At 42.6% G+C, this 21,149-nt stretch overlaps 1 long non-coding RNA gene across 3 annotated transcripts; it reads left to right on the plus strand.

The window, feature by feature from the left end:
* The first annotated feature begins 611 nt into the window (after positions 1 to 611).
* LOC111775635 (uncharacterized) lies at positions 612 to 21,149 on the plus strand. 3 transcript variants are annotated; one of them, XR_011423215.1, is made up of 4 exons: positions 885 to 1,242; positions 4,874 to 5,026; positions 16,021 to 16,148; positions 20,259 to 21,149. It is a non-coding gene; the product is annotated as an uncharacterized lncRNA (long non-coding RNA). The 3 variants fall into 3 exon arrangements; XR_011423213.1 differs by lacking the exons at positions 16,021 to 16,148; positions 20,259 to 21,149 and adding an exon at positions 8,796 to 9,195 and having other exon boundaries at positions 612 to 1,242; positions 4,874 to 6,601; XR_011423214.1 differs by lacking the exons at positions 16,021 to 16,148; positions 20,259 to 21,149 and adding an exon at positions 8,796 to 9,384 and having other exon boundaries at positions 614 to 1,242; positions 4,874 to 5,074.

A 21,149-nucleotide genomic window follows, 5' to 3' on the forward strand; every position in this document is an offset into this window, starting at 1 on the left:
TGTCAGTCCTGTGGATGCCCAATGGGATCTCATGGTTGTAATTTCCACTTATGATACAAGTGAAGTTGATTCGATTTTCCTTTGTTACTGACCTTTCCAAATTGTCTGTTCATGTCCTTTGCCCATTTTTCTATTGGGCTGTTTCTTTTAGACATTTTAAGATGTTTTATGAATTTTTTCTTGGTTGTATGGGTTGCAGATATTGTCTCTTGGTCTATCGCTTTATCTTTATGCTTCGCATATGGTGTCTTTTGGCATAGAGAAGATTTAATTTTAACGTAGACAAAGTTATCCATCTTTTCCTTTCTGTTCTGCACGTTTTATACCTTGTTAAAGAGACCTTCCCTTCTCCCAGTATCGTAAAGCTGTCCTTCTATGTTTTCTTCCAAATGCCCCGTAGTACTTTCGCTTGTTCCCTGGAGGACTTTAGTTCATCTGGAACTTATTTGGAGGCCTGCTGTAAGATAGGGATCTACTTTATCTTTTCCATATGGATGGCCAATTGTCTCTGAACCAATTATTGAAGACTCGAAGACTTGGTGCAGTCTCCCCCACCCCCGGAACATTCCAAGCCCCCGCTCCGTAGTGGGCCGGCTTCTGGCCGCTCTTCCGCTCCACTGGGCTGTCTGTCTGTCCCCGCCTCGCCTCGCAGACTTTCTCTGGGAGCCGCTGCAGAGGCGCTGGCGAAAGCACCACCACCAAGAGTCATGCTCAGAAGGAATTTTTTTTGTTTTCTTCTCGCTCTCTCTTTTTTTAAGAGAACTCGGCCGCCTTCCAGCGCTGGCCGCCAGGAATCCTCTGGGCTTCTTTAGAAGGATCTGGCTCGCCCCACGCCCGCCCCCTCGCCGGCCTCGGCTCAGTTTCCCTCCCCTTTATTCCTCCCCGGGGCGGGAGGCCCGTTTCCTTCCGCTACGGCCGGCCCGGCTGGGGCTGTCGGAAGATGCGAGCGTCCCCCAGGAAGACCAGGAGCCTCACTCTTTCAAGGAGGGTCTGGCTGCTCCCTTTGAAGTTTGAGGGTGGGGTCAGAGCTCCTCGCGGCTCCCCTCCCCCGACAGAAGCTCTCCCTAAGAGCTGGCTGTCTTCAGAGGCTTTGCCAGGCCCTCCCCGCTGCTGCCCAGGTGAGGAGGAAGGCTTCAGAGATGAGAGTCAACTTGCCAGGCCTCCTCTCCTTCTGAGTCTGGAACGGCTGTTTACTTCCTTTAAAATAATAAGCTGTAAGCAGTTTATGAACACTTGTAAAACGTAAGTTTAATGTCAACCTTTTCTTATGATTAATAACAGTGTCCTGCTCCTCCTTTTGGTCTCCCAGAAGTGGGAAAACGTCCTTCAAATCCCAGTTTATAGGCAAACAGGTTAGAACGTGTGAATTTGTCTGAGTTGGAGAAGTTGCAATGTAAGTTTTTTCTAAGAAGCGGTCTCTGACAAGCTGGAGGCTCCTGCTAGTCTGTAGAAATGGGTCAGAAACTGAGATCCTCATGTACATGAGCAGAGCTGAACATAAATCCTCCCAGTTGTTGGCAGGCTGTGCTTTCCATTTCTGCTGAGAACTGACCTGTCCCTATTGGTTAAATGGGATGATGCACGAGCGCCTAGCACAGTGCCTGACTCACAGTAAACATCCAACAAATGTTAGCTGCTGTTATTATCACTGGATGCAATCGGAACTGAAGTATAGCTTGGCTGTTGCTACAGATGAAAGATCTTATTCAGGGTAAAAGCAAAATGAGTGATTGCTTTAAATAAGTTTGAAAAAGTTAAAACCTAATTATCTGTGATGATCGTACAGATTCAGTTTCAGATCACTCTTCTGTTGAGGTTGAGCAGAAGGTTCATGGTCCTTCTCATGGGTTTCCCATCCACGGTCTCAGGGTCATTACCCATGGCTTGGTTATTGAGTGTTGCGTTTAATCTGCTTGGCTCCGTGTTCTCTGATCCAGGTTACGATAATGTAGTGGGATGTGGCATTCCTTTGTCTGAGGCCTTGGTCTGCCTCTGATAATAAATGTAGCATTTGTGAACTAACAAGTTTGTTAAATCTCCTGAGCCTTTATTGGACATTCTAGGTCAAATAAGACATTTTTTTGTATGCATCTTCATTTCTTGCCTTTTCTGGATGCCTGAGCTGCAGTATGCCAGGAGCACTGTTGTCTTGGGAGGTAAGGAGGCAGAGGTGTGAGGTGGGGAGATGAGGGTGTGTCTCGGGGCCTGGGAGGAGGAACAGCTTCAGGTCTCGGGACTGGAACCCTATGATCCCAGGGAGTTTAACTTTCAAAATGAAGCCAAGGAGAAATGAAAACAATGAAGGCAGTTATGCTAAATTCATATTTTGGTTATGAAATAGAACAAAACAGGCTGTTTTGTTCTGTATTGTTTTCTCAGGGAATAGGAAAAAGGAAATAAGACTAACATAATCCTATTTGTGGATTATTTACTCATGCTTTCATTCTCTTATGCACCTATAGTATGCAGGGCACACTAATATGGGCTGGGGAAGAAGTAACAGAGCCCAGTACTCATGGTCTTGTGGAGCAAGGTTGGCACAGAGTGAAGAGTTGGGGTCCTAACTTGAGGTTGGGGGCAGGGAGAGGCCAGAGGACTGGGCACGACTTTTGGAGGAGGTGGTGCCTGGCCTGAGTCTTGAATGTCTGGTAGGAACTGGACAGGTGGAGGGGGATACAAATCAGTAAGAAGAAAACACTCAGAAGAGAATGAGTAAAGGGATAAATGGTTCATGATAAATAAAATTATATAAATAGATGCTCAGTCTCACTAGTAATCAGAAAATACAAGTTTAAGGCAAAAAAATTAGATGAGCAAAAATTTAAAGATTGATCATATCTAGTGTTCATGAAGAGTCGGAGAAATGGGTGCTTTTATACACTATTTTCATACACTGTTTGTGGTAGTATAAATGGATACATTCTGGAGGGTAAACTGGCAGTACTCTTGATGTATAAAATGCATATAACCTCTGACCCAGCAATGCTACTTCCAGGAATCGCCTTTGTCCCTGATGATACATATGGTAGGACATGTGCACAAAGATATATGTACAGGAATGTCAGCTGCAGCAGTGTTTGTAATGGGGAGAAAAAACGTAGATGTCCATGTGTCCATCAATAGGGGTGTGGTTAAATAAACTACATATATCCCTATTAAGGAATCAAAGGATCCATTTGTAAGAAATATAAGGTAGAGCTATCATCAGCATGGAAAAGTGGCCAACACATGGTAGGTGACAAAAATAAGTTACAGAACAATACACATGGTCTCATCCCTTATGCCAAAACAAAAATGAAAGTTTGTTTTTTTTGCTGAAGAAGATTTGTCCTGAGCTAACATCCGTGCCAATCTTCCTGTGTTTTTTAGTATGTGGGCTGCCAGCACAGCATGGCCGCTAACAGAGTGGTGTAGGTCCACACCCGGGAACTGAACCCAGGCCACCAAAGTGGAGTGCGCTGAACTTAACCACTAGACCACTGGGGCTGGCCCAAAATGAAAGTAATTTTGAGTGCATGTGAAGGGAAAAAAAGTGTGTGTATGTGTGTGTGTTGAGGGGGTTATGGTGTGGAAGAAGCAGCATGTGTACAGGCTGGATGTGGGAGATGGCATGTTGAGTTTAGGGTGAAAGAGGAAAGTTTCAAGCAGTGAACTGGAGAAGTCAGCAGGAACCAGACCTGGATGTGCCTTGCAGAATAGGAAGCCGCTGAAAGATCCCGAATGGGGCTGGGACAGAATCTGATCTGCGTTTTAGAAGGATCCCTCTGGCATCAGTGAGAGAGGCATGCTGGACTGGAGCAAGAGGCAAGGTTACTAGCCAGGCCTGAAATGAGGAGGACCCTGCTCAAGGATGGAAAGGAGGGGACAGATTCTAGAGACACTGAGTGGAGAGAGTCATGCAGGCATTCAAGAGCACTGAACATGTAATGGGAGTGAGGGAGACGGAGGAGCCTGAGCTGACAGATTGCAATCTTGCAACAAAGGTAGGGCCATTTACTGAGACACAGGAAGTTCAGGAGGAGCCCGTATGCACAGATGGAGTTGGAGAGGCCTGAGGAATATCCAGATGGAAGTAGGGGTCCAGCAGGCAAGAGAGAATATAACAGGCTAGAGCCAAGGGGCAAGGGCTATGTGGAGAGCCAACCACACTCAAGTGGCAGTTAAAGCCATCAGCATGAATAGGGTCACTCAGGGAGAATTCGTGGTGTGGGATGGTCCTAGATTGGAAGAGGACTGGAATAGAACCTGATAGAATACAATACTTAAGGGGTAAGAAGGAAGATTGTATTGCGAAGAAACATAAAGGAGCCAGCAAAAAAGCAGAAGAAAAACTAGTATGTCTGAGTGAGGTTTGATTGGCCACCCTCTTCGCTCCTGGCAGAGCCCTGATTTTGTTCTGCATTCCACCCTTCTTCCAAGTGGTCCAGTAGTAAATCCTAATTAATCCAAGCCAATTATGGGTATCATAATTTCCTTGCCAGAGACTGATTTAGGAGAGGATATAGATTCAATTCGGGTCAATGAGATGAGTGGAAAGACTTCTGTGGGTTTCTGGGGAAGGTCTCCTCACTGGTTAAAAATAGACATATAGGAAGAGACACATTCTCCTCTTCAGCTGCACGTTGTCACGTTTGGATATGGCACCTGGAACTGCTATAGTTGTCTTTTAATTGTGCACAGAGCATCTTGAGGATGAGCCATCCTGTTGAGGCTAGTAGAGCAGAAAGATGGAAGGCACCTGGGTCCCTGATGACAATCCTGAGCCATCAAATTAATCATCCCTGGAGCTGCCCTTATCTGGACCTCTTAAATGTGGGATATATTTTTCCTGATGGTTTAAACTATTTAATTTGGATTCTTTTTTTACTTGCAGCTGAAGGCATAGCCATAGAGGAGGATCCTGCAGAAGCCTAGGAAGGAGAATGTTCCATGGAGGAAATGATTTGGCATCTGAGGCTGCAGGGAGATGGAGTAAGATGGAGATGGAAAAGGCTCCTTCGAATCTGGGGGCCCATTGGTGACTTTGGTGAGGATAGTGACCTGGACCATGAGAATAAAAACCAGATTGCAAAAGGTTACTTACCTTATAATAGTTTGTATTAATGGACATTTGAGGAATCATAAAATTGAGACACGAATGGAAGATAAGGAGGTGGGCAGGGAATAGAGACTTTAAAAAACAGGGGTTTCAATCTGGGGTTCACAGATCCCCTGCAAGGGATCTATGGATAGAATTCAGGGGATCCATGAACTTGGGTGGGAAAAAAAATTTTGATTTTTCACTCACTTCTAACTAAAATTTAGCCTTTCCTTCAATTGTGACTATAGGCATCACACTTCAGTAGCATTAGCAGTGCCCATGACTTTATCATCTGTAAAAATCACAGCTATTTTTATGTCACACTACAGTTGCTGCAGATGTCGTAAAATATTGTTTATAATCATCACTACTTAAAAATGTGGGAGTCATCAGACCCACTTCAAGATCTTATTTAATGCAGTAATAAGGACACACAAAAATAAAGATGCACATGTATTACTAAGTCACAAATTTTAAAAATATTTTGTAACAACTGTATTTCAATATAATTGGTTTCACGGTCATCCTCTGTATATTGTTATATGCATTCAAAAACATTATCCACCAGACTGCCAAAGGCAACGTGGTGTGAAAAAGTTTAAGAATTCTGGCTGTAAAGGAAAAGAGAGAAAGGAAGACATACAGCAAATGGGAACGTAGTGTCTGGGAACACTGCTTTTTAGAACAGAGGAGAGGCTTCCGTGTTGACATAGGGAGGGGACAGAGGGGATTTTGAGAACCCAGTCCCCGAGGAGGCTGCAGCTTTTGAGATGCAGCGCTCAGGTGGAGGGATTAACTACAGGAAGGAAACTTTTCCCACAATAAATGAGAGGAAAGGATGAGTGTAGATAAAAATAAGTGTTTTAGTGGGGTGGGAGTCGGGGGCAGGAAGTTGACTGGGCTTCTGACTGATGGCTTCTATTTTCACTGTCAAGTAGGAGTGAAGCTATCTGCTGAGAGTGAGAATGAGAGGGGAGGTGATAAAGGTAGGGAACAGAAGAGAGGCTGATAAGGCCAAGTAGGACTACCAGCCCAGTGGGTGGAGAGGGGTGGGGCAGTTAGAGAAGTCAAGTTGTCATGGCAACAGTCTGAGTGGGTGTGCTCTGTCTCCAGCAGTGTTGGGCTGCCGGGATATGGGAGTCAGAGGGCAGAAAGTCAGCTAGATCCAGGGCTGGGGTTCTACCCGGAGGACAGGTGAAGATCAGGGAATAAAGGAGGGATGGATCAGATTGTCCAGGCTGAGTGAAGAAGAATGTGGAGCTAGGAAGTGGCTGATAGTTTGGAGTGAAATCGACATTAGGAAGAAGAATAGGAGAAAGGGAATCAGGAAGTGGTGGTACAGGAGTGCACCAGTCAAGTTTAAGGTTAAGGATTAGTTCGTGGGATGGCCAGTGCTGAGGTCTGACCATAGGGTGGGTGACAAGTAGAGAAATAGTACACGGCATTGGAGGTGAAGAGATCAAGGAACAGCCAGTCCAGTCAGCACCATCCATATGGATGCAAAAGCCACCCCGGATGAAGGTAAGGCTTAGAGTGGAGAGGAAAGTGTGGAGAATGAGGAAGAGTGATTGGAAGCAGGTAGATCATTGGAACAAGTAGTAGAAGAGTGTGGCGGTGGGTAACATGTGCCTCAAAGGAGGAGGAGGGCCTTTTCAAGAAGGTAGAATAGTAATTGTTTAAAAGTAGCAATAAGGAGATAAAAGAATGCCTACCCACCACGAAGTGGAGAATGGGGACTCATGCTCCAGCTGTGTAGCCAGGGCTTCAAAAAATAACTAGCCCTGGGGCCGGCTCCGTGGCCGAGTGGTTAAGTTCGCGAGCTCCACTTCGGTGGCCCAGGGTTTTGCTGGTTCGGATCCTGGGCGCCGACATGGCACTGCTCATTAGGCCATGTTGAGGCAGCGTCCCACAGGCCACAACTGGAAGGACCCACAACTAAAATATACAGCTATGTACTGGGGGGATTTGGGGAGAAAAAAGCAGGGAAAAAAAAAAAGATTGGCAACAGTTGTTAGTTCAGGTGCCAGTCTTTAAAAGAAAAAAAAAATAACTAGCCCTTATTAAAGAGGCCAGAGAGAATCATACAATTTTGGACCAGACATGATCTAGCACAGCAGTTTCCAATCCCAGAAGATAGTCCCCTCCCCAGAACCCACCCCAACCAGGAGGCATTTGCAAACCGGCAGAAGCCCATTTGGTTTTATCACAATGATGGGGTGGAAGATGCAGGCATTTGGTACCTAGAGATCAGAGATGCTAAATAGTCTGCGGTGTACAGGATACTCCCACACAGTGATTAATTGTCCTGCCCCAGATGCCGGTAGCGCATCTCGTACACTTTATGCATGAGGAGACTCGGGTTCAGGGAGCTGAGATATGTACTGAGGTTTTGGAGCTTCTGTAGTCTTGCTATTACAGTAAGACCTGTGTCTATATCTGAGGTCACTGTGGTAGACAATGTTGGTTGGTGAGTCCAACCCCCTCTCCCTAGTCACCTCCCAACGATTGGCCTGTGGTTGCTTCAGTTCTGGCCAGTGGGATATAAGCCGAAGTCATGGAGTGAGACTCCTGGGAAAACTTTTTCAAAAGGGCAAATGCAGCTGGATGTGCCTGTCCCTTTTGCTCTGCTCCCTTCCTTCTACTTGGAGCTTGATTCAGCAGCCGTTTCGTGCCTATGAGCGCAAAAGCTGCACATTAGTGATGGTGGAACACAAAGATGGAAAGGTCAGGTGTCGTCCTTGATGGCTTCCTAATAGGTGCCTCAACCCTGGACTGCCCACGTCTGGATTTACCGAGTGAGAAAACCGGATACTGTTTGTTTAAACTACTGTTAATTGGATGGTCTGTTAATTGCAGCTAAATACATTTCTACCTGATAGAGTCACAGGGCCAGTTAGTAACAGAGCTGGGGCTAAATCCAGGTTTTCTCTCTCACAATCTAGTATTCTTTCCTTGACAGCAGTGGTTCTCAAAGTGTGTTCCCAGACAAGCAGCATCAGCCTCCCCCAGGAACTTGTTAGAAATGCAGAATTTGGTACCCTGCCTCAGACCTTCTAACTCAAAACCCTGGCGGGTGCCTGGGAAAAAAACAACAATCTGATTTAACAGCCCTCCAGGTAATGCTCATGCACCTAAGTTTGAGAGCCACTGCTTTCTAGCTATGCTCTTCATGTATGGTCCTAGACCAGCAACATCAGCATCTCCTGGACGCTTGTTAAAAATAGACCTTCTCAGGTCCCACCCCAGATATGCTGAATCAGAATCTGCAATTTCAGGAGATCCCTGGGCTATTTGTATGTGAGTAAAGTTTAAGGAGCACTGCTCTACACTATGCTGAATTGAGTCTTTTTATTTCTCTTATTGAAGTAAGAGCACTGAAAGGATAGACACATAACTAACCAGGCTGAAATTACACACTCGGGATTCAGTTATACACTTCACATAAAATCTAAACATTTTAAAATTTAGAAAGATATAATCCACAATTGAACTTGCAAGCTTTTGATTTTGGACATTTAAAAACTTATAAAAAGCAGCAAGGATTGTATAATTGCCTCCTGTGTACTTCACAACTGATTTTAAATGAAAAATTTATCCCAAGCATAAATTTGAGACCATTCTTTAAGTCACTTGAATGCTAAGGTAAATTTGTGTATGCCACCCGTGCCTCTATAAAAGAAATCACACAATATTTTTAAAAATAAATATGTTTTAGGTGCAGCCACTATGGAAAGCAGTTTGGAGTATCCTCTGAAAATTAAGGATAGATTTACCATATGATCCAGCTATTCCACTTCTGGGTATTTATCCAAAGAACTTGAAAACACAAAGACATAAAGATACTTGCACCCCTATGTTCATTGTGGCATTATACACAATAGCCAAGACTTGGAAGCAACCTAGGTGCCCATCAAGGGACGAATGGATAAAGAAGATGTGGTATTTATACACGATGGACTACTACTCAGCCATAAGAAATGATGAAATCCAGCCATTTGCGACAACATGGATGGACCTTGAGGGTATTATGCTGAGTGAAATAAGTCAGAAGGAGAAAGTCAAATACCATATGATCTCACTCATAAGTAGAAGATAAAAACGACAAAAAAAAAAAACAGCAAACACATAGCATTGGAGATTGGACTGGTGGTTACCATTGGGGAAGGGGGGGGAGGGCAAAAGGGGTGATTAGGGTCACATGTGAGGGGATGCACTATAATTAGTGTTCGGGTGGTGAACATGATGTAATGTATCCAGAATTTGAAATATGATGTACATCCGAAAAAAATAAAAATTTTAAAAAATGTGTTTTAATATCTTTATACCCATTGGAGGAAGGATGGGGCAAATTTTAAATTTTTTATTTTATATGTTTTTTGCATTCTTTTTTGTTTTTATGAGGAAGATTTGCCCTGAGCTGACATCCATTGCCAATCTTCTTCTTTTTAATTTTTTCTTGAGGAAGATTAGCCCTGAGCTAACATCCACATCTTCCTCTATTTTGTAAGAGGGATACTCCATGGCATGGCTGATGAGTGGAGTGGGTCCATGCCTGGATTGGAACCCCCAAACCCAGGCTGCCAAAGCAGAGTGTGTGGAACTTCAACCACTTGGCCACGACGCCAGCCCCCTTTGCACCGTTTTTTATACTGCTTATTGGAAATATGTATTTCCTGATGGCATTTTCGTGTCCTTGTTCATGTCCATGTTATCCCTAATTGCCATGTCCATTCTCCTATTTGCTAACAGCTACAGTTTCAGCCATAATATATATGACTTTAGCTCTCATTTCAGTCTGCCTCAGAAAGACGTTTTGCTAGGAGAGCTTGCCTTAAAATGTATTTAACTTTTAAAAAAATATGTATATATGTTTTTTTTAGATTGGCACCTGAGCTAACATCTGTTGCCACTCCATTTTTTTTCTTCTTCTTCTTCTCCCCAAAGCCTCCTAGTACATAGTTGTACATTCTAGTTGTAGGTCCTTCTGGCTGGGCTATGTGGGACGCCGCCTCAGCATGGCCTGATGAGCAGTGTCCTGTCCACACCTAGGATCTGAACCGGTGAAACTCCAGGCTGCCAAAGCAGAGTGCACGAACTTAACCACTCAGCCATGGGGCCAGCCCCTCTATTTAACTTTTTTATCTTGTACTTTAAATGTGCTTTCCATAAAAGTAGCTTTTAGAATGATAGGAATGTTCCTATCATTTTCATTATCTGTTATAGTTCTTTTTGTAGAACGGAGGTTCTTTCTATTTGCCTTGTTGTCACTGTCCATGTTGCCGATGCGAAGGATGTTGACTTATTGGAGGTACAGTGACAGCACGCTAGAGCTGGATGGGACGTGGAGATCATTTATTAATTAGGCCTTCCCAACCTTTCCCCGCAGTGTTCACATAGAAAATGATGACGTTGTACAGCCGCCCAAGAACAGGGAAGGGAAGAGGCAGTTCACGCAGGAGGGGCTGCCTGGAGGCTCCTCTCGCAGACCAGCACACCTATAGCCCGTGTTAGGCGCCCTAGTCTATTTCAACTTTTCATGAAGGAAGAAACTGAGGCTCATTTCTTTTATAAGGCTCATATTCTTAAATAAGGCTCATATTCTCATATATGCATGATTTTAAAATAATAGTATTATTGTGCGTGGTCTGTATTTTCCTTCATTTTATTGTGAAAGTCATATTTTTTTCCTCCTTTTTACAGTAAACATGATTTCTGTTTAACTCATGATCTATTTGTGTTGATGCTTTCATCAGAGTTCCTTTTTAAGATCCTATTGTGCTAGCCATTTGTGTTTCTGTGCCTTTACAGATTTATTTATTTATTTATTTATTTTGGTGAGGAAGATTGGCCCTGAGCTAACATCTGTGGCAATCTTCCTCTATTTTGAATGCAGGGTGCGGCCACAGCATGGCCTGATGAGCAGTGCATAGGTCTGTGCCTGGGATCTGAACCCATCAACCACAGGCTGCCAAAGCAGAGCGTGTGAACTTAACCACTAGACAGTGGGTTGGCCCCTTCACAGATTTTTTTTCAGATGAAATTTTAAAATGTTTCGAATATGGTAATAAGATATTATATTTCCTACTGCTGCTTTAAATGTTATATTTAGTAAGTCGATCTCTTTAAGTATTTGGGATTAAGTTCTTATTCCTTTATTTCGAGAGCTTCCATTATTTTTATTTGTGTGTCGAAATTTTTGGTCCATTTTGACTCTATTGATGTTTCTTATGCTATCAATACATGTCTCCAGCTGTGCCAGGCTAGTGTATTTGGCTAATCAAAACTATTTAGGAGATTATTAAAAATTAACCTTTGACATGGTTTTAGTTTCCTTCTCTCTGTCATTTGGTTTGTTAAATCAACACCACAAAATTCTAAGAATAGTTGTTTAGCAGTCTAATTGAAAATTGGAAGCTCCTGCCCTATATTCACCTTATAGCAGTTTTTATTAATGGTTTTTGTTTGTTTGTTTGTTTTGGAGCTCTTGTTTTCTTAGTCCTGGTCTGCCTGCCCCTCTGGCTTCTTACCTCTCCAGTTGAAGACTTTAGCTGTTGACTCCAGGGCCCTGCAGGTCTCAGACAGTCCCTTTGTGCAGGCTCTCGGGGCGGGTCTGTGACTGTTTTGAGGATTCCCGAGCGAGAACTGTCAGAGTTGCTGCCCTTGCTTGCTTCAACCCCATCTGTAAATTAGCGAGAGAAGCAAGTCAGCAAGTGCGTTTTCTGGATGGACCAAGACCAAACAGGTTGAAACAGTGCTCCCTGGTTGAATCACCCTGAAATCAAATAAGGAGTCGATGAACCAGGGAACCCTGGAAACAACCTATGTCCACCTCCCCTGCTGTCGTTCCTCCTGGCTCAGGAGTGGTACCTGGCTTAAGGTGTTTTTCTGTTAATCACATGTAGAAGCAAAGTCATTCTCAAACTGTTCTCACGTGTTGGAATCAAAGTAGTTTTCATCTTATCTTCCCTAATCTGAGTTGACATCTGTGTGACGTGGTTCCTCCTCCTTGGCATATTTCGGAAGTGTCTGAGGGTAAAGAAAAAAGGATTTTATACTCTGGTAGCCTTTGCTTTGTTGATGTAGAGATGTCTTTTTCTGGAAGAAATAAAATTGTCTTTATTTACAGGAGACACAAGACATGATTGTACGTAGAAAATCCTAAGGAATGCTTTTAAAAAGCTGCTAGAACTAAGATATGAGTTTAGAAAGTTTACAGGATACAAGGTCCTTATACACAAGTCAATTGCATTTTTTTAACTAAAATTTTTTTAAATTACTTGCTTTAAAAAGTAGTAAGGGGCCGGCCCGGTGGTGCAGCGGTTAAGTGCACACGTTCTGCTTCCATGGCCTGGGGTTCACCCGTTCGGATCCCAGGCGCAGACATGGCACTGCTTGACAAGTCATGCTGTGGCAGGCGTCCCACATATAAAGTAGAGGAAGATGGGCACGGATGTTAGCTCAGGGCCAGTCTTCCTCAGCAAAAAGAGGAGGATTGGCAGCAGATGTTAGCTCAGGGCTAACCTTCAAAAAAAAAAAAAAAAGTAGTAAAATATAAATAACATAAAATTTACCATTTTAACCATTTTTATGTATATAGTTCAGTGGCATTAAGTACATTCACATTGTTGTGCAACCATCAGGATGTCTTCTTAACAAAATTTTTGATCACTAAATATATATATATATATAAAGGTATATATATCTATATATAAAGATGTATGTAGATATATATCTATATATATCTGATGAAAAATTGAAAATGGAATGGGGAAGGCTTGTATTTTTCTTCATTTCAACCTCAAGATAGAACAAAATCTAAGCGCTGAATTATACGTACAACTGACTTACCAGCCAGTCTGGATGTGGCAGTATCAGATCCCTCACACTACCTTGGGAAGACAGGAGAAAACTAATAAATATTTTAATGGGAGAGAACATACTTTATTCTATGTAAAATCACCTCTACCAAGTTTTAAACATTATAACATCAAACATATTTATTGTAGTAAATATAGAAAATAGAGGTAAGAAGGAGGAGAAAATAGCAACCTGAAAGGATTGATGTTGACCTTTTAGGAATTCATAACTCAGTTCTTTCAGTACTGGATGGTTTAAATTGTATGAGCTGGTGCTTGAGTTAACTGTAAGTCACAATGAGCAGATTTGAGTTCAATAGCATCTCAGGGTAAATATTGAGTTCCTGGCAATAACAGATCAATAGGTTTTATTTCTGGTTTGGTTTGAAAGAAAACTTTATCATGGATTCACTTTATGTGTGTCTGGGTTTGTTTTTTTCCCTTCTAAATGATGTGTCTGTTTCATCAGCTGGTTAAGTGTGTGTATGGCACAAGTATACAGAATGTGTTTTCTGACCTTTGAATTGAAAGAGACTTGATTTTACCAGATGTTACTTACACTCCTAGGTGATCATTAAAATTAGATAATGTAAAAATCTGATAATGAGAATCTGGCTTCTATTCAGTTTGAAAGAGAGATATTGGTGCCAAATGGTAAACTGCCAACGGTAAACTCCTTATCTGCGCTAGTGGAGGGCTGGCATTGCACACATTTCCCTGAAGCGAAATATCCTAATGGCTTGTGTCCTTTTGGAATGCGCCACGATCTTAGAATAACAGGCTCTTTATCTAGAAGTCCAACCCTCTTATTTTTACAGACTCCTGTGCCCCTAATCAGACACAGGTGTTCCCCTCCCAGTTTTCCTCTCCTACCTTGTCCAACCTCCATTCTTGCCCTAATCACGCAGTACCTCGATGAGTTATTTACTTTAACACACAAACAATAGAGTGAGAAATTCTTCAGCTGGACTATATCCCGCTCATCTTCGTTGTCTTCAGCACTTAGCATAGTGCCTGGAACTTACTAGCTTCTCAATAAATATTTTTTGAGTGAATGAATGAGGAAACTGAGGCCCAGGGACAGGAAATGTCCTGTCCAACATCACAAATCTAGTTAGTAACAACGTTGTGAGAGGTAGGCTGTGATAACATTTTAATTACATTGCATTGCTTGAAAGCACATAGTAAGAGACCAGAATTGGACTGGATCTTGGAATTAAACTCTGGTGACAGATTATTCACAGAATTAGAAATTCCCATGATAATCTACAACATCAAGAGTTGACTCTGAGGTCTATCTTGAGAGGTATTTTTTTGGTACCTTAGAATGTTATTTTTCTTGCTAATGCTCTACTGGTTGGAATGATGGGTACATGTTTGTGGGGAGAGGAAGCCACCTTGGTTGTCTTTCCCACGATTGGGAAAGACTAGAATGGGAGAAGGCCCTAATCTATGGAAGAGCAGGGACCTGGTATTTTTTCATACCATCCCTGTGGCCAGTACGCTCTGTGATTCCTTTCCATCTTTGAGGCCCAGGCTGATGGATACTGAGAACAGTACCATTTCCAGAACTGGAATCTAAGTGGGCAAGAGAAAAGTTTTCGGCAGTAGTTCTTTCTAGGTTCAGGAATCCTAAGCAAGAATGGGACACAGAGGGAGTGGGAATTCTCAGGGAAGACTAAGGTTAGAGAGAGGAAGATGGGTCATTTTCAAGTCTTTGGGCAAGATTTGGGACTGTTTGGCCCAGTGTTTTCCTCATTGACCAAACTGTCGTTGGGTGATTCCCTGAGTCTCTCTCTTTCTCCTCACTACCTCCTTCCGGCCATCTCTTGACCACGGCTGTGCTCCTTGAGCAACATGAGCCTCTGCAAAGTTGTTTTAGAGGAACACATTCAGGTGGCAGCTTTGTTCTGCACCGTGGGTGACCTTCCAGCTATGCCAGTTCTGATCACCCCCTTTTTCCAACTTACTTTGCAGGTCTGGGCTGGGAACTGCCATACCTTCCATTGATTTTCTGTTTTGCTGCAGCTGTCTACAGATCCAGTTCATGATTCATGACTATTATTTGATCTCGTAGGAAGTAAAATACGTGTAGTCACTGGTTTGTCTCCATTCAGGTGCTTGTATAATGTATCCACTGGGAAGTTTTCCAAAGGATCAAATATCGGAAATTCAGCTACAACAAGCCATTTGGTTCCTGATACCGTAAGCTATTCTGTGTAAGAATCTTGGGATATCTTTTCTTCTGTCATGCATAAAAGGAATTGAAAAAAACTCATTTCTAGTTGCAGAAATTTACATCTCTTCCCCACTTTTTCCTCCTCTTTGAAAGTAATCTAGGATTAAAGTCACTACACTTCTGGTCTGGAGGCCAATGTGGTGAACACAGGAATTTATCCTGGGGTACACTATTATTTCATCGTGTGGCAAGTCTTTTAATGTCTTCTTGTCAAAGGAAAAGCAGGGAGTAGAAGCTGTGGCCTTGACATCATTCTTTCATTTGTTCAGCAAATGTGCTACACTGTGCTAGGACCTGTGGTAGATATCAGGGACACAGATAAAAGACGTTGTCCCAGCCCACGAGAAATGCACAGCCCAGCAGGGAAGATAGGGAAGTGAGTTGTTAATTGAAATACAGTGGAGTAATTGCCAGGAGAGCAGGAACAAGGCGCAGGAATCCCTGAGGAACGTCGCTCTTGTTTTAGGGAAGGAGTAGTTGGCCCTCAGTAATTTACTCTTGTTTTTACCGTTGTTACATTTTTATCAGAAAAGAAAAATGTTGCTTTCCGTATAGATAAGGGAATTTTGCAGATAACCAGGCTTATCTCTCTAGGTCCCATAACTTAAAACATTTAAAAATTATTTTTGATGGAAATATTTGTAAAATGTATTCTTTCTGTTTTCTTAAATGGAAGATAATGAACAAAATTTACTCTTTTCTGGTGACTCCAGGCATGTGCATGAACACCAGCCTTTGTGTGTGGCTGTACTGCCCACAGACTCCTATGGAGTCTGTTCTCCCCTAAGCCAAATGGCCTCTTCCTTGTGGCTTTTTGTAATTTTTGTCTCTTCTCTCCTTATCAGGATGATGGTGCTGGTCCTAACTGCTTTTACCTCGAAGTCCCTGATGGCCCTCTCCTTTCTTCTTCTGAATTTGTGTCAGTCTAGGAATTCGTACATCTAAACACGTCAGACTTTTGTTGAAAATAAGGGTAAGTAGACTATAAATCAAGACTTGACAGGCTTGCTTCTAGGTAAAGTGCATAATCTTGAATTTGTGAATTTGGTTCTCCAGAGGGCCCTCTTCTTTGGTTTTCTTTCTGTCTGGTATTTACATTCATTTGAGAGATGCTTCTGGTGCCCACCATGTGTCAGACACTGGAGACACTGCCATGAACAGGTCAGTCCTTGCCCTCAGGAAGAAAAAACAAACCAAAACCATAAAATAATAAACTGTGGGGACATGTACGGCAGGGAAAGTACTGTGTTGGTGAACACATATGGAGAAATCAGAAATCTTCATTGGAAGTGACTCTTCAGTGACCTGGAGGATGAGTAAGGAGCCAGCCAGATGAAGGAAATGGAGTGAGGAGAGATCCCAGGGGAAGAGACACATGGAGACAGCTGGGAAGGCGTAGTGTGACTGGTTGAAGGACCTGAAGAAGCCCAGGGTGGTTGGTTGGAATGAAGAGAGCCCTGGGGAAGTGTGGCGCAGAGACAGGAGGGGGCCAGTTCTTCTGGAGGGAGCATCTTCCAGGTGAGGGAGCAAGCGTCATGGCAGACGTCTGAGGAGCTGTTGCAGTCTCAAGAACAGCTGAAACATTTGATTCCCCAAATTCCCAGTGGCTCTTAGTCTTATTTGTCTAAGTACTATATGCTTTGGGGGGCCATTGGATCCGTCAGACTTTGAGGGGAACACATATTTAGAAAAATGAGTTGGATTACATGTATTGATTCTGTTTTATAGTAAAAGAAACATATCCATTAAAAATTTTTTTAAACATATCCATTTTTATATTTCCTCTATTTGCAGAAATTAGTTCTGAGGCAAAAGCTGGATAACTTTTAGGAGTTAGACTTTTCACAAATAGTTGTTTTTAAACAGTATTTTTTTTTAAATAAAGAGCTAAATTATATTTGGGGAATGTTAAAAGAGAATTTCTTATCTATATTATTTTCTACATATAGAAATAGATTTATGAAGTTTAGGCCATGATGTGAAAATGAATGTAGTATCTAATTGATTACATAACTGCATTATTCAACTCACTTTATAGGGCATTAGTTCTTAAGCCAGCTATTGGGAAAATTGCCTTTTCTATTATCTTGCTTGAACCAGGGTTATATGCAGATTGGAAGTTGCCTCATAATTTCCTGATTTAACCTTGCCATTAGACCCAAAGCAATATTTTATTTTATCCATATTTAAATTCTTATAAAGGGGCACATCTTCATATCTGTGATAGATTGTTGCATTGGTGGCTCCTAATGAATCCTGCCTCCCAGTATGATCCCTTTGTGTAGCTCCCTCCCTAACTGACTCTGGGGTTGGCCATGAGACCCACCTCAGCCAGTGTGCAGGACACAGCACAGGAGGATAAGCGCTTGTGCACTGGGGCTTGCCCTCTTGGAACCCTGTCCTGGGCCACTCTGTATGGAAGCAGGTCTAGTCTACTGAACGTTGAGAGGTCATGAGGAGAACTGAGGCTCCCTACCCAGCACCAACTGCCAGACATGTGGATGAAGTCAACTTGGATCTTCCAGCTGTTCCAGGCGCCTGTAATAGCCCAAGTGAGCCAGAGGAGACTAGCAAAAGAACTGCCCAATCAACTCACAGAATCAGGAGAAACAATAAATCAGTGTTTTATGCCTCCGTGGTTTGTGATGAATTTTTATGCAGCAATAAATAACTGAAACAAGGTCCTTTTACCTTGTTCAAGTTTAACCTTAAAGGCAGGCTAAGATAGAATTATTAACAATGCTTGGGTGTTTTACTTTGTAAATTGCTCTGCAGGAGATGAAAAAATTTTACATATGGAATGGAAGGGCTTATTTTGATCTGCTGATAAAGTAAACTTTAAGTTAATAAGGCAGGTTAAAATTTACCGGATCTTTTTCCAATTTGAATATTGTTGAATCACGCTATTATAGATATTATGGCGTATAAGTTTCTTCAAGATATTTTTCTCATGAAAGTAATGCATTTTGACTGAAGAAAAATGGAAAAGACTGAAAAATTTAACAATAAAAAGTGAATCAAGCATTGTCCTACAATCCATATATCTATTGATAATCATTTTGTGTATTTTCTCTCAACAATTTTTCTGTGCTCCATTTAATATTTTTTCATATTTAAATCAGGCTTCCGGGAGGAGGGTGAGTGTGGATATAAAAAGGTGGCACAGCGGAGTCCTGTGATGTTGGTACAATTAAGTATCTTGACTGTGGTGGTTGTTACGTGAAGGTGTGCATGTGATAAATTGCGTTGAGCTGTGCACACACATGTGAGTGAGTCGTATATAACAGGTGAAGTGTGCATATGCTCTGCGGGCTGTGCCAATGTCAGTTTGCCGGTTTTGATACTGTACTATAGTTATGCAAGATGTTCACATGATGGGTGTCTTGGGGGAGGGTGCAGGAGACCTTCCTGTACATTTCTTTGCACTTTCTTGTGAATCCATCATTATTTCAAAATTTAAAAAAAATCAGTCTGTAGCGGAGTTTGTAGTCCTACTTTTGCCTTTAGATTTTCTTTTTTAACAGAAAGAGAATGTCCAAGTTTCATATCCATATGTCTTGATTACTTTCAAAAATGAACAAAAAAGCTATCTTGATATATTTTAGAGTTAACCGTTAATGAAGAGGGTACATTTCAAAAACATCTTTGTTTGTTGGAACAGTTACTGCATGAATGTCTAAGCATTCTATAGACTACAAGGGATCGTATTTGAGAGTATTAGGAAGAGAAATTACATGACAAAAGTATATTCTAACACTAACAAAATAATGTGCAATTTTGCATCTGGTGGACTAGAGACAGAAAGGGGAATGTGGTTGAGCGTGGGGAGGAGGCCCTGGCTGCACCCAGTCAGGAATGCCTGTCCGAGGGCCTCGGGGGAGGGAAGGATGCAGCCCGTTTGCTGAGCAGAGCTGGTCTGGGACAGCTCAGGGCAGAGCAGGGCAGGCCACGGTTGGTTCCTGAGAAAGAAGTGATAAAGAACAGACTGTCAGCATGCCAGCAACAGCATCTAAGAAACCACCTTCAGAAAGGAGTGGCAGGACATAGACAAGAGTTTTGACGTCAGATTCTGCCATATTGGTTGCAGAAAGAGTTAGGGAACAGGAAGGAAGAGAAAGCAGGGAGTGGAGATGGGGGTGCAGTGTCCTTTTGGGGGAGAAGTCCAGAAAGGGTAGGCTGGTGGCTGGAGCTTCCCAGCTGGCCTTCAGGGGCTCCCCTTTGCTCCGAGAATAAAGTCCAAACTCTACATGGCATGAAAGGCCCGGCATGACCTGTCTGGTCTTGGATTACCTCCCTGACCTCATCTCCTGTCACTCCCCCCGAAACGTGCCTTCTGAGCCTTTGCAGCTTCCAGAACCCACCAGGCTGTTTTTAGGCTTCCCTCCTCTCTCAGGTGCTCTTCCCTTTGCCTACTATACTATTCCCTCTGGACGTCAGCACGTTAACTGCACCCCTGCCTACAAGGCCCTGCTGGTTTCTCTCTGCGGAGCCTTCTGTCCTACTTGGGGTGGGCCACAACCCCTTTCATCTTCCCTCAGCCCCAGGTGGGCCCTGGGGGCCTCAACTGCCCCGTGTGAGCTTCCCCTCCCCAGCTGATGGGAAGGGAGTGGTGAAGAGAAGGGAACTCACCTCACATTCCCCTGCCCAGCCTGGGCCTTTGCACATGCCGGTCACTCTACCTTCTACATCTCCCCTTGGGAAGCTTTCCCTCAGAATTCAGACTCTGCCAAATGATCGGTCCTGTGTGACTCCCACACTGGCCTCCCACAGCCTTTCATTCTTGCAAACATTCAACAACTACTTATCAAACACACACTGTTGTGATCCCACTGATGTATGCTTCCCACTTGACCATCACTATCCTGGTTAGATGTCTTGGGCTGTAAATTTTTTGAGATTCAGGACCTTAACTTATTCACCGAGGTATCCCCAGTTCCTGGAAAGGGTTCAGGCACACAGTAAGCCCTTCATATATTTGTTTTAAGAACGAATAAGCTTTATTATAAAGGAAATTGGCTTCCAGGAAATTCCTAAATCCTTAAGGCTCGAAGACACGTTAAAGGTCACCTCATTCCTCTCCTAGGATCTGTCCGTTCCAGGCAAGTCAACATGCAGAATTGGCTTAACTGAGTTCAGGAGAGGAGGACTCATGGTCCACATGGCCACTCATTGCACCTGAGGACAGCACTGATGGTGTGGAAGTTCTTCCTGCTGCGGGGCTGGAGCCCCCCCTCCATGGTTGCCTCCACTGGTGCTCGTTCTGCTCCTTGGAGCGTCACAGAACAAGTCTCTCGCCTCTTGCGGTTGGCAGCCCATCGTAAATTTGGCAGCTATTGCATCTCCTCCGAAGTTTTCCCTTCCAGGTGAGGAAAGACCATTTACTAGTTGTGGAATCCTGAGCTTCACTTTCCTCTGAGCTTCTGTTTCCTCATTTGTAGAAACTGGGATAAAACAGTACCTAACTACGTAGTTGTTGTCAAAATTAAATGAGCTCATATATGTAAAGTGCTTGGAACAGTGCTTGGTGCATATTAAGTGCTCAATAATAATTTCAATATTATTTTGTATTATATTACATAGAGCATTAAAATTGGACAACTTATATTTTGAGACATTTTATTTAATTGAAAAACCCCAGAAAAACAAAATATATGATCACATGCAAAAATTGTATTTGTGTTCAGCAGTCCATCTCTCGCTTTTTGAGTATTTGTCCATTACTTTAAGAATTTTGTTAAAATACTTCATATCCATTTATATTGTATGTTAATATATGTACATTGCATATTAATTTAAAATATTGTAAACATTATAAATATATATTGTATACTTATTATATACTAATACAATTAATAATTGTAGAGTTAAGTTAGTGTTAACTTTTTTGCTGTTCATGACATGAAAAATGAGTGAACTTGTTTCCTTGCTTGCTACTCTTGTGTAAATCAAATATAGCCACTTGTTTTTGAAATAA

This window comes from Equus caballus, chromosome 11 (assembly GCF_041296265.1).
Source record: "Equus caballus isolate H_3958 breed thoroughbred chromosome 11, TB-T2T, whole genome shotgun sequence".
Taxonomy (NCBI): Eukaryota; Metazoa; Chordata; class Mammalia; order Perissodactyla; family Equidae; genus Equus; species Equus caballus.